Source organism: Macrosteles quadrilineatus, unplaced genomic scaffold, assembly GCF_028750875.1.
Source record: "Macrosteles quadrilineatus isolate MER2022 unplaced genomic scaffold, UCM_ALF_1.0 Scaffold_2__2_contigs__length_208266976, whole genome shotgun sequence".
Classification (NCBI taxonomy): Eukaryota; Metazoa; Arthropoda; class Insecta; order Hemiptera; family Cicadellidae; genus Macrosteles; species Macrosteles quadrilineatus.
The window spans coordinates 103,783,262-103,797,979 of NW_026542595.1; positions in this window are offsets into that span (position 1 = coordinate 103,783,262).

Consider the following 14,718-nt stretch of genomic DNA (forward strand, 5'->3'; position numbering starts at 1 on the left):
ACGTCTCATACCTATATAAGTAACACCAATAAAATCTGAAAGAACAATTACATACCTAAATAACAATTTATAATGATCTGAATAATAAATATAAACAACAATAAGTAACAGCACCAATAAATGGCTCTAACGACCTTTAAAGTATTATAAAAAAAGAGAAATTTTGGAACTACTATACTACTACAGATACAGCTGGTTAAAGGAGGTTCTAACTGTCATCAGAAAGTTGGAGAAAGTGTCGACAAAAACTGTCGTGTACAGTTATATTTTTGTTTCTCGATTGAATGGTTCCCGATTGGTATAATCACGTCTGTACTGGACGAACACCCTCTCGTCAACGTGAGTAGTTTCATAGTAGGGCTTGGGGAAGTATTTTGTACAGTAACCCTTTGCAGAGTCCCAACAAAGGAAGTCAGTTCTGTGATCATTACCACATGGACCGTGGATCATGTGTAACTCTGCAAGCAGTGCTACTAATCTGGGTCAGTTTGTCACCTTTGTTGTGACAGCGACCAACACACAGTGCCTTGCGGCTAGAGCAACGGGTATTGAAAAGGTTCCATCAGGGGATGTAATAAGTCAATAAATGTTAATCCGTCGGAACCGGATTTCCTTATTTAATTATGCTACCAACGGTACAGGCCAGTTTGCAGAACATATTTAAGAGAAGAATGAAAATACGACAATTAAAATTTAAAGTTTAACAAACAATAATAACAATTTATTAAGCAAACCGTCTCATACCTATATAAGTAACACCAATAAAATCTGAAAGAACAATTACATAAATAAAAATTGTTTAATGATCTGAATAATAAATATAAACAACAATAAGGAACAATAAGTAACAACAACAATAAATGGCTCTAACAACCTTCAAAATATTGCAAACAACCAAGAGGGACAAAGAGAAATTTAGGAACTACTATACTACTACAGATACAGCTGGTTGAAGGAGCTTCTAACTAACATCAGAAAGTCGGAGAAGAAGTAGAATTTTCCTTCTGATGTTATTAATATTTAAGTTGGTTTCCAGTTCCTTGATGGGCGTGGAACGATAATCATAACCAATTCGGGTCCCCAGCAACCTGATAACACGTACCTGGACTCTCTTCAACATGTTGATATTCCCAAGTTGATAAGGTGACCATACCACTGAGCTATATTCCATTTTTGGTCGAACAAGAGTTTTATATAAGACTACTAGAGTTCGAGGTGATTGAAAGTGTCTTGTAGATCTTCGTTTGAAGCCAAGAATCTGATATGCTCTATTAGTGGTCGTGATTATATGATCGATTGGATTTAACGAGTGGGTCAAGATAATTCCCAGATCTCTGATCCGTTCTACTCTGTCTAAAACTTCATATTGTAAGTCTCCGGGGTTCAACATCGTTCTCATCATTGCTGAGCACGGCGTGCACCTCAACGCCTGTTGCTTGTCGCTGAGAACAGGGCCATAGGTATACCTGCGTGTTACTTCTAAAGCCAAGTGAGCGGTAACAGAAAGTTCATTACTCAATCGACGATAATGCTCAATGTAAGAAGTATTCCTCAACAGGAAATCGGCAATATCAGAAATCAGAAAATCTTTACGGTATCGCAGAATACCGTCGATGATCTTAGCATCAAGCGATCTACCCATCGCAATGTTACGGCGATCTTCGCCGTCGTCTATGTACAGGCGGGACGGATCCACAAACTGGGTAATCGATCATTACCTGGTGGTAAATGATTCCCTCGATCTTGAAAAAAGAGAGACCACTGGGATGATGACGATACCCACCTGACACTTCGAGGCCGCAGAAAGCAAACGGGTTAGTTTAGTATTTTACAGGAAGTGACGATCAAATAAAATAATATATATAACAAATTACAGGAAGTGACGATCAAATAAAATAATATATAGAACAAATGCGTTCTTGCGAAGGAGGAAGATGAAGAACATTGAAGGTTCCCTCGTGCCTGACAATGACGACATCTGTAAAGGTCGTCCACCCAGAGAACTGACCTTTTCTAAAGAGTTCGGTTTTGTTGGATTGGACCATTTGTCTCTACTGACTGAGCCAATTTTGGAGCAGGCAGATACTATAACATATGATATTTATCAGGTTAAAATTTCAAAATAAACACTATTTTTATTCTATTTTATTATTTCTTTGTTTTTGTTGTTTTCACACGATGAATGTTCTCTTGAGGTAAACCCACATATTCTAGAACTAAATTGTGTTATTTGATTTTGCCAGTTGTATCAGTTTGTAGGCTTTTCTGAAAAATCTTAAATATATATCCAAAATAATGTTTGCATGTTTCAACGTAGGTTTTATGAACCATTTATTTGTTATCCAAATATTCATTTGTTAAGTTATTACGTTTTATAATTGATTAGATATAGACCAATAGAATTGACTTTGATTGTCAGAACTAATAATTAGACAACTAATTTAACAAAATTGTTTATGGTGATATTGTTAATTATGTTAAGTTTATATTCATAATAATAAAAATAGCAAACGTTTAGTGCTTTTAAGTAAAATTAGAATAACATATTCATGTATATGTTATTAGACTTGAACGTATTAGCGTATTCCCTCTATGGTAAAATCGCTGAAAAGAAAGATGAACCTGTGATAACATTAATTAAAGGCTTTTAGACAATATACCAACATATGTCTACTTTTATAAAAGTTGTATGCTGTTTCTTTCAATATATCACAGTTATTTGGAAACGTACCAAAAAATCATAATTCTGTGAACCATCTTGTAATGGAAATATCGTTGAGAAGAGAAAGTACAAGATGAATCACCAGATTATGTTTCAATTTTACAAATGGCGCAGTTATCGCTTGTGTTATAAATAATATTTATCGCCTCTTCATCCTGCCCTTACTGATCATATTGTCACGAAATATTCAAGTCTTTCCCATTTACACCCTTCTTTAGCATTTTACACATTTACATCTAGAAAAAAAGCGAATTTGCATGACGTTTCTGAATATCAAATTTGATTCCTTCCTCTTGTGAATGTATTTAAACGTAAGTAAATAAATGTATGTATTTATTTTTCAATACTCTCTCTCTAATATTATGTTATCTGGGTTGTTTATATTGCGCGTTCCAGCTTCGGCAGAATTTCTGTACTATAATTGTAATGTTTTCAATATTACCTAACCTTAGGACATAATCTGATCATAGATACCAAAATGATGTGAAAAGTTATTTACTTATCATGATAAAACTATCCGCAACATTATTTTTGGTCAGACAAACTTATCATCGCAGAAAATAAACTTAAAAACAAAGACTTTATATAAATGTACTAAATGAAGAACACAAAGTGAACCAGTAAAAGTGTACATTATCATTCGTAATAGTAGCGATAATGTAAGATACATTATACCATAAATAAAAACATACTTCCTTGGAATTCCACTTAACAATTCTGTAGGATGTTTGTATAACTTGTTTTCAATTTAAACACAAACAAATTTACGAACAATTAAAATTTCTTGTGGTATTAATCGTGCAATCCCTCACATCCTGGTTTACATGTGACCGTAAAAGTTTGCCCGAAATAAGTTTTGGAACATATTTAAGAGAGTCCAGTTAAGGTTAAGTGTTGCAGAACTAATTTCAACAACATTGCGAGTTACAAGATCCTCTAGGGAGTCGTCATCGTACAAGACAAGTCTTGTAGTAGCTTGTTGTGCTACAACTTATTGTGTGTTAAAACTCTCGACATGGTAGGATCTAAAACAACACCCGTACAACAATGTGGGAAGATTGAGTTTTATAAATAATACAATTTACTACTGTAGTAGCATTATAAATATATACATAAAATATATATCTTATAAATATGTTATATATTTAATATATATATGTATGTATATATGTTATAAATATATACATGGTGTCCAGCTTCGACTAGGACAAATTAACCAGATTATTTGGGAGTTCACAACAAGCCAAAAATATAATACAACATGTATCCTATCTCAAACTGTTTAGCATCTGTCTGTATGTATGTGCTTTTTACTAAAACATTCATAACCACTCAACCGTTTGAGCTATAGTGTTGAAATTCAGCAAATAGCTTTGCCCACTACATTTGTCTAAAATATGAAACTTATAACCGTTTGAAAATTGTGGTAATTTTTAGATTTCAAAGCTTAATATCCTAAAAACTGAACAAAAAATAACCGCCATTTTGAAACAGTTATATGAATTTTTTATTCATATTTTTCGCAAATTCAGTGGACAACACGATAAACATATTCGCTGAATTTCAACGTTGTAGCTCAATCCGTCAAGGAGTTATAAGTGTTTTTGTTAAAAGCACATACATACAGGCAGACTCTAAACTGTTTGAGATAGGACACATGTTGTATTGAACTTTTTGCTTGTTTTAACTTGCTTCTAATATCTTTAGTATTAACCTAAAATAAACAAAAACACGTCTAAAACTCGTTAAGCATACAACCAAGACCGATTGGTCATTAGACCAATGAACCACTAATATTTGGATAAGAGTGCCCAACGTAAATCGATCCCTACAGTTCGAGCTTTTATATATATTAACAGTCAGTAAACATTATTGGTGTAAAAATATACTTTAAGTTTTATCAGACTTTTATCTGTACTTCAAATAAATGTAATAACATTTACAATGCTCATTAAGTAGTTATTCAACGGGATAAAGAAGTAACATTTAGGTCATTCGTTTTACTGTAGGAACGATACGTTTACGTTTAAATCAACTACAGGTTTAGTGATGTGGGAAATCAAGTATATCTTGAGCTTAAATTGCCTAACTGAATATACAAACTTTCAAGTTCGTCACAAGCTATAAACTGTAAAACTTCGGAAAATAAACTTACAAAACTTAACATATCACCTCAGGTCAAAATATTACCAAACTCAAATTTCTTATTGTTGAGTTGGTCAGAAATGTTTACATTATAGTACAGGTAAAATAATACAAAAACACTCCATATAAACAACAAAATTTGTACATTCATGAAATTTCACCCGTAAGTTACTAATAATATGAGAAATGAAGATCCGATGAGTCCCCAAAATTTTGGGCGTCCTAAGGCCCTTTTTGGGGCCCTTTTTGTTCCGAAGGGCCCTTGTTCCTGAATAATTTTGTTTTCACGTTTAAGGTCGAGTGAGGTGTGGTTTTCGATGGTTTTAGTTATTTTGAATCGATTGGGACTAGTTTTAAGGGTATTAAACCACTCCATACAGGGTGTTTCGAAATATTATTACTTTTTACGATATTTAAACATTTATTCATAAAGTAATAAAATTAGTTACCTCCATGCTCTATATAAAAGGGGATTGTTGAAAATAACTTTAATTCTTTACTATAAAAGAGGGCAGGATCACAAGGAGTAAGAGAAAATATTAAATACCCCCGTCACAGCAATCCTGCAGACTAAGCGAATTTTCATTTACCCGATTTTCAATTAAATCTAAATCTAAAATAGCATTGAGTTTAATGCATACTTACGTTTGCTGCTACAAGGAGGCTAATAAAGTGTGTTTATAGTAAAATATCAATAGCCTAGCTTAAAACAAACAAATTTGAAGAGTTTTATTAAGACATATCTATAAATAAACAAACAAAATCATTTTACACTCTTCTCCTTAAGAATAACGTGGAATTTTAAATTTAAAATTTTTGAATTTCATTCGTAACTAATACACTTACAAAACACGTTAATATACTAAATTATTTGTTTTCTTTAATCTCTTTTAAATGCTCTAGAGAAAAATTGGGAAACTTTGTGTTTTGAGGGTCAAAGATTACCATTTTTTAACCCTGTTCCATGGACCAATTATGCCGGTTTGGTTCAAATTGAATCAAAATTACTCGAGTTATCATGTTTACGGGCACGTATATAACATGGATATATTATATTATATATATATGTATATAAACACATATATAATATTTTGAGTGGATGGTGCTTCAGGCTTCTGGGGGCATCAAAATGAAAACGTAAATCGGTTTCGGGTCTATGTTTTACCATAAGACCTTCGGTAATAGCTTATTTCCTATATGGGAAGTTAAAGGGGGATAAGTTATCCCCCTTAAGGGGAGGGGGTTAGGTTAAATGGTGGGTAAAAGGGTATGGATTAGGTTTTACACTATAGCATAATAACATAGGTTACCACGCAAAAATTTCAACTTTTAAGGTGATGTGCATAATCTTTTAATGGGTTTTTTTATGAAAATCTATTAAGACCAATTTCAAATTGATAGGTATTTTTCTTAGGTAGTTATTAATGTTATTTTGTTTACATTTATTAAAAATTAAAACAATTGTATTTGTATTAAACCTTACATTACATATTAAAATGACTTAAACTAAAGCTATATTTCTACAATTTCCGTAGTATATCTCGTTACAATTTAATCATTACAATAATTATTCTCAGACGACTCATTAACAATTTTATTATTCTTAGCAATTTGTCCATCTTTACTGATTTTGTCCAAGTTGGTGTTGGATTCCCCTTTACAAACCTTGCATATTGCAGAACAGGCAACACCAATATTAAAGCACGAACAATGTGGTGCAAAAACACCTTTCATACATACTGACGTTTGCAACTTGTATCTTAAGTTCCTCAAAATTATTTTCAATCAATACAAGTACGGTTATCCTTGATGGTTATGACGACCAGGACAGCACTAAGACATCAAGCAGCATTGTCGGTACAAGCCTTTTTGTCCTGAACAATGGGAACGAGGTGTATGGGGTAAAAATTGAGTTCTCTCATTTACTTTACCCTAAAAACACAAAGTCTCCCAATTTTTATCTAGAACATTTTAAATAGCTTAAAAAAAATAATTTTGTATATTAACGTGTTTTTGTATGGTTATTAGTTACGGATAAAAATACTAAAATTGTTAATTTAAAATTCCCATGTTATTCTTAAGGAGAAGAGTGTAAAATGATTTTGTTTGTTTGTTAATAGATATATCTTGATCAAACTTGTCAGATTTATTTTGTTTTACACTAGGCTATTAATATTTTACTATAAACACACTTTATTAGCCACCTTGTAGCAGCAAACCTATGTAGTCGTTAAACGCAATGCTATTTTAGATTTAATTGAAAATCAAGTAAGTAAAACGGAAATTCGCTAGGTCTGCAGGTTTTATGTGACGGGGGTATTTAATATTTTATCTTACTCCTTGTGATCCTTTTCCCTTACGTAGTAAAGAATTACAATTATTTTCAATAATCCCCTTTTATATAGAGCATGGAGGTAACTAATTTTATTACTTTATGAATAAATGTTTAAATATCGTAAAAAGTAATAATATTTCGAAACACCCTGTATGGAGTGGTTTAATACACTTAAAACTAGTTAATATTATTCTACCACTCAGGCGGACCAACAAAAGCCGAGAAAGGTAAGTAACTAACCAATTTATATTCTGATTTTTAATCTATAACTATATTTCAGTTAAGTTTAGAAGTTAAGAATAGTTATTAGTTAAGAATAGACAGATTCAATGTCTATCTTCATACAATTATCTTAAGATCTACACAAAATATTTCCAGGGAGATTGTATACGCCCTTTGAAGCATGTGTTTATTGTAGAGTATTTGTTAAGACCATTTTGTGTAAATTATCTTAAAATAAACCTACAAATCACGAATATGTCTGAGTTTTCTAAACGTATCTATTTTAGTTTTTTAATTCAAATTATTACTTGTTATGACATATACCACCAAATTTCATAAAGTGTATAGTTTTTAGCTATTAAATGATAGATAACTTTGGATGTAAACGTTTCGATTATTATATTTTTTAATCAATGTCATTTCACGGAAAAGAAAGTTTTCAATTAAATTATTATGATGTAAGGGGAGCCTAATGCATATTTATGGTGTTATCTGACCCGCAGATGTTAATTCTGGTCTGAAGTTTTTGAAGCTTGGACATTTAAAAAGGCATCCATTACTTATAAGCGATGATAAAAACCTGAGAGCTTAAATTCTAGCAAAACGTTTTTATTTACATTAACTACAAACCATGTTATTAAGACTTAAAATTGAAATTCTATGTACATTTTTAGCTTAACAAATAATAGGTATAGTTAATGTTGACGGGAAAAAATTATAATAATTTGTTAATTATTTTAGTCGAAATTATACATTGTATTGCAAAGTCGAGTACATAACAAAATGTTAAAAACGTTTATTTACATTTTGTGAAGATAAAAGTATTTGAATAAAATTGAAATTATGATGAGTAGGAAATAACTTTAGAAGTAAATATTTTTTTAACAAGATTGTACAAATCGACTTTATTATTTTTTATTTGATTAATTGTTTTGACAACAGTCCACCTCGGAAAGCTCTCGTAATGAAATATTTGGATATTGCAGCCGTTTTGAGGAAACTAGACGTCAAAACAATAAGTTACATACATACTCCTGTATCCACCAAACATTTAAAGTTGTCCTATAATTGATGTGCATGAGGTTTTGACAGGGGTTCAAAGTTTTGAGAATATATATAAATATATATATATATATACGTGCACTGTTCAAATGTATTCAAATTCGAAACCATTTAAAATACATATAATGAAAAATATTGCTTTAATTAGCTGTTTTGAACTTCTACGTATTATTGTTACGATAACTGTAATTTTACTGTTTGCCCACACAAGGATAAAATACGACAATAAACCAAACTATTAATGAAATCGTTCATAATTTAAAATTAATTATCCCCCCCCCCCTCTATATTTAGTGAAGCAACGATCATTGGCAATGGTAGTCTAATATCAATTGTTTTAAACTCAGTGATGCAGTGACAATACTCAAGGTGTTGATGTAATGTCACAAAAATCTGACTCAATCTAGGGAATAAATACTTAATCTTAAGTCACAAAGTAAAAAAAAAAATTGTTATAATTATTATCATGCAAGAACTGGACAAATTTTCATCTGGGAAAAGAGGATGATAAAAAACCTCAGGCATTCAAGTGACACTTCATCCAAAATAACGCTAAATTAGAGCCAAAGACCTTATAATAAGCCTACTAGTTATCATGTTAGGCTTTTCGATCAGCAATGTTAACTATGTAAAGTATGTGTTTTAATGTAAGTAAGGATATGCAAATGTCAAAAATTGTGCCACCTAAAATTCAGCCGAAGGTTCATCGTAATTGAACGCCCAACAAGTTAAACCCTGGAATATATTCTAGCATTAAACAAGAACTAAACATAAAACATTCATAAAAAAACTACCAAGAAATACTTAATATTCCTCTTTGAACAAACCTACCTCAAAAAGTGTCACAACCTTGTATCTTTGACTATAGTCAATGCTTGTATATACGGCGTCATACACGGTAAACACATTCCAGAGATGATATGACTAAGCAGGGACCTGAGGAATAAATATGCACATTATTAAAACTTTATTAAAGTGAAAAACTTGTTGCATTTTAATTTGAAGGCTGTGAGTCACGTGTCACTATAAATATGCATAAATGTTGACTTACATTATAATTGCAATTACAAACTTTCTTCTCCTGACAGGTTTGAACTTTGATGGAATGTTGAAAAATTCATGAATTGTATTAATCTTGTCTTCCACCGCTATTAGGAACAATATTGAAACATTAATAAACTAAAAAAAAAATAGCTAATCGTAATTTGGGATGTCCTAACTTATAAAATAATTTCCATCATTACAACAGACAACTTAATTGTTTACTAATTTTTAATAACTAACTTTAACAACTTAAATAACTAATTTTCACCATCACCTTCGAGAATATGTATACTACTCCGTAAGTTTTTAATTGTTCATTAGTTTATTTCTATTTACATAATATCCATATTTTTTTTGTTTCTTACTTGACGGACACGACGCAACTGTGGGCGGATTTTTTTACGAAATCCGCCAAAATTCGGTAATTATTTACTGCGAATCTTTTATTAAATTATTTTATACAATTCCTAACTGTCCATTTTGTCTAATAAATATAATAAAATTATTGCTGCAATGAAAAATATACACAGTTTCCCTGCTCCACCTTTACCGTAAGTACGCTCAATGACATAGAAGGATAGCCCCAGGGGATTGTGGGAATGAAATGGCGGCGCGACAGATACACGGGCTGGAGCTATTAATCTGTCAGTGTTGGAGCAATTCCCAGAGCCGATCAGACCAATGGAGCCGTATTGTAGGAAACCGTAATACAAGATGTAAATTGTTGTGTAAAATATAGCTCTACAACGTTATTCCAATATCAGGTCTATGTTTCAACATATTTAGAATACGGTTTGTGAAAAAACATAGTTAATAAAAATTATAAGGATTACATTTACAGCCTACCAAGTCACTGCACCAAGTATCAAGCACTATTTTCATATGTTCAACCTAAGGGTTTATAAATTTAAAAAATAATAAAGATATTGCCAAACAAAACTAAAAATATACAACTTATTAAAAACATTTACGATGACTACGCACAATACTTAAGTTTTCTTAACACATTTTGTGATTAGGTATACATTTGTTTTGTTGACTAGTCGTGTAAGAGAACAAATGTCGCCACATACAACTAAACGTGGGGCCTACTAAGTCGGCGTGTGTCAGTAACTGAAAAAAAATTGTTTTATCGTCCACAAATAATAGCAATACTTACGGTTTCGTATTCGAAACTTCATTGCCCGTTACATCATTACAGTCTTTTTCCCATTATGCACATACTGGCAGGCGTCCACATGAACACATCCCAGGAAGAAATAGTTTCAAACCCTCGTGTCAATAATACAGTTCGTATTGTCGGTAATGTAGTTTCTAAAGTTAGTTCTCGTTCTGATTGTTTGTCTTTCATTTGATACCTCGCAGAACCACAACATACAAGGTTTTCCCAAACTGTCTGGACATATTATTTTGTGGACTTTTTCCTTGGGGTAAGAAAAACTTAAAATGCCATATAAATATGGATCTAAAAAGCCCAGACTTCTTCTGTCTGTTGGTTTCTTAGGCTATTTGAAATTTAAACTTAGGCCTGCACAGCCAAAAAATTGCGACTCAAGATGGCGAAAGACTTCAATATTAGCAAACAGACTCTTGCATCAGGCAAGTTGATTGACTAAGTTACACTGGTTTTATGATTAAAAAATTAAAGGTTAGGAAGTTTCTTTAGTGTCCTCGTAATGTATACAGTATAGCAAATTGTTGATCAAAGTATTTCTGATAGATTTAAGATGCAAAGTCAGATAAAGTGGGGTTTGTAAGTCACTCATTCCAAAATCTCTTCTACACGTTCTACAACTCTTCTCTTACGGAGTCCCTACCTCACATTAAGCTTACAGCATCTTCCATTAATTTATACATAAGCTATTAAATTGTTAGTAAGAAGGTAACTGAATAACACAGCAGATAATGTGTATATAAAATAAAACATATATTTTATTTTCTATTGACGCTTTATAATTGCTATTATTATTATTTTTCTCTGCTTTTTGTGAATTGTGAGAATGCATGCATGCATGGGCGTTTCACAGTGAGTGAGAGGTTATGTTCGTTCGGTCAAACCAAACGACTAAAGTTTCAGGTTTTTTTGTTCTTCTTTTTTTTTCAGTCAGCTCAGCTCGGCCGGCGCTGCCAGTGCCAGTCTGCTGTGCAAACAAACAAACAGTTCAAACATGGTCTACGAACCATGAAAAACAAAGAGGACCAAATATGAGTAATAATCCAAAAAAATTCCGTAGATTATAAAGCAATATTTATGTCACTACATTTTAGATTCTTTAGTGTGCTGCCAACTACTTTGTTTTAAGTTAAAGTGCCTGCCACAAACCGCCGTAGAAATATAGGACATTCAGAAATCTTTGTTCAAAAAGAGAAAAAAAAAATGTAAATTATTTGTTTGTTAGCCTTATATTGTATCAATTGGACCTCACCGACAAGTTTTATAAACTTGGTGAGGCCAAGCTGTTGTAATTTTCATAATAAATATATTTGTATTTGTATTAGTTTCACTACCTACTAGCCCGTCTCTTACCTAATGGTTCCTTAAAAAATAATGCTAGATCTCTTCGGGATGAGCTTTCATAAACTCTCTAAGGTATAACGTAATAAGGTAGAATAATGATTAACAAAAATATTATTATTTTCAAACATAGCATTTGGGAAGGAGAACCAGAAATACGACCACAGTTCAACAGCTATTATACTAGCAGATTAATTTGATATCTCATAAAAGATATATTTTTCATTTTACTTCGTTTTCACTATCTACTGGCAAGCCGCGTACCTCGTTATTCCTATGTAGGTTGCTGGTTCTAGCCCTGCTGTTTGGAGTGTCTTATGATGAATTTTTCAAGAAAGTGTCTAAGAAAGAATCTCGTCTTATTATTTGGTCTCATAAAATATTTTTGTAAGAATAGTGTAGTATATTCATCCTTCTGATCTTTACTTTTATATTAAATTTTTGTTATTATAAATAAATATTTTACATACGTTAACTTTGTATCGTAATTTTTGTTTTTGTAAATAGTTCAGTTTTACATTTTCCTTAATAAAAACTTGAATATAATACAACTATTAATTTGATAATTTACTTAAATAATTTAACTCTTATAGGCTCCATTGTGTGGCAAAATTTTCTACTACGTTTTAAAAGCTCAAAAATAAAAAAATAAATAAATTTAACTTTGTAACTTGGTAAAAATAAATTAAACACATCCTACATATAGGCACTTGAGTGGAGCGTAATGCTGTGGGAGGGGCTGATAAGCAGTAAACCTAAGTGCACTGGACCTTTAAAACATATTGCCTCAAGGGCTGAAATATCGCCTTTTCAACTGTGAGTAGAAAGACCTGTGATATTTAACAATGTTTTACTCGCCAAAGTAAAAAGACGTCTAAAATAAAGTGCTTGATAAAAAACACCGAATAAAACATATTTTTCAATTTACAAATTTTAAATTAATTAAGAATTAGGCCCTTTGTAAATGTATGTTTTATCTTGTTACCACATTTTCAGCTCTTATTTCTAAGCACATCATGCATTTTTTAACACTTAACACTAAGTGCTGGTTGAACCATATAAGAAATTATCTATAAGAATAAATATACGCACAGTTGCATACGTATTTAAATGCGTAAATTACTTCTTTTTGACCTTTGTCTACAACATTCCATGTACAGTATTAATTGTTAAAATAAATGTTATCATCACTTGGTTTACTGGTTTATGGTTTATGTTTAACACTACATAAGTCCCAGAATGCATTTGTATCATAAAACAACAAATCGTTGATTTATTTTCATATCGTACATTAAAGAGGAATTCGCGTTGTTTTTTATTTTCATTATTTTTCCTTCTTTTATAACAGTACAAATCCTATTCTAATATATTTTATTTTATCAAATTTACTTACCATTGAAAAAACCTTGATCTATACAGGGTGGTAAAAAAGTCCCTGGACAGTTAAATATTTTAAAGAATAATGAAGATAGTGCTACAATACTTGGTACAAAGTTACAGGGCATAAAACTCTATTTTAACACATATTCAGTGATCCAATAACTCTTCAGGGGGACGGCCCACAAGGAGTCGGAAGAAAATCTTAAATGGAAGCATAGGTCAATATGCACATCAAATTAAAGGTCTTTTTAGTAGAATACAATGCCGCAAACCGCACTTCAAAAGGTTGATCCTGCGCAAAATGGCAGATGTTCAAATGTTTTTATTTTAAAGCGATAATGCATTTATGTTTATGTTTTTAAAGGTTTGTTTGAAATTTCATTTCAGTTCTGAAAATGTAACAATTATTTTTTAATTGGTTAATAACGTGGTGAACTGGTTTCAAAATTCTAAAGCGAACCTTCACTTCTTATTTAGTTACTAGCAGAGTACCCGTCCTTCGTAGCTTTGCGCTCGGGCTCGAGCTTTGCGTTTGCAATGGGTGAGGACACAGTTTGACAAAAGTTGCTTCTTTAAATTTATAGTATTGCACATCTACCACCACTTCACCTAAACAATAGAGAAAATAAATTATAAAAAATTAGCAAAATATCACAAATTAATTATGAAATTAAAAACATAAACATAACTGTAAACAATCCTACTTTGACAGTCCTCATTGCACACAGTTTTTATTGCTGCTTAATTCTAATTAGCTGTTTTCATAAATGCAAAAATATATGGTACCCTGTTGGTAAACCTTATAACTTTTTAATGTTTTTACATATCATAGAACCAACTTTTTCATTTGAAACAGCTGACTAAATTATTCCCTTTAAATATGAATACTCATAAGGTTAACATTGGGAACTACAGAGCCACTGGGGTGGAGCCCGAAAGGATTTTTGAGATAAGAATATGCCTATTACTGTATAATGATCGGGAATGTGAGCTATCATCGTGCAAAATTTCAGCCCAACCCGTTCAGTAGTTAATGTGTGATTGAACTTCAAACAAACACACAAACTTTCACATTTATAATATTAGTAAGATTATTTTAATACCGACTGTAATGGGAACTTTGTCGAGGTCTATGGCGGTGCCCTAAGGTAAGATCAGGATGGTATCTCCATATTTACCTTTATAAGACCATTGGGTTCATATTTATGCCTAAATAATGAGTGAACAGCATTTAAACTATCTAGATAAATGAGAAGTAGGAGACTTTGTGGTGAGTGAGTAAGTGAGAGAGTA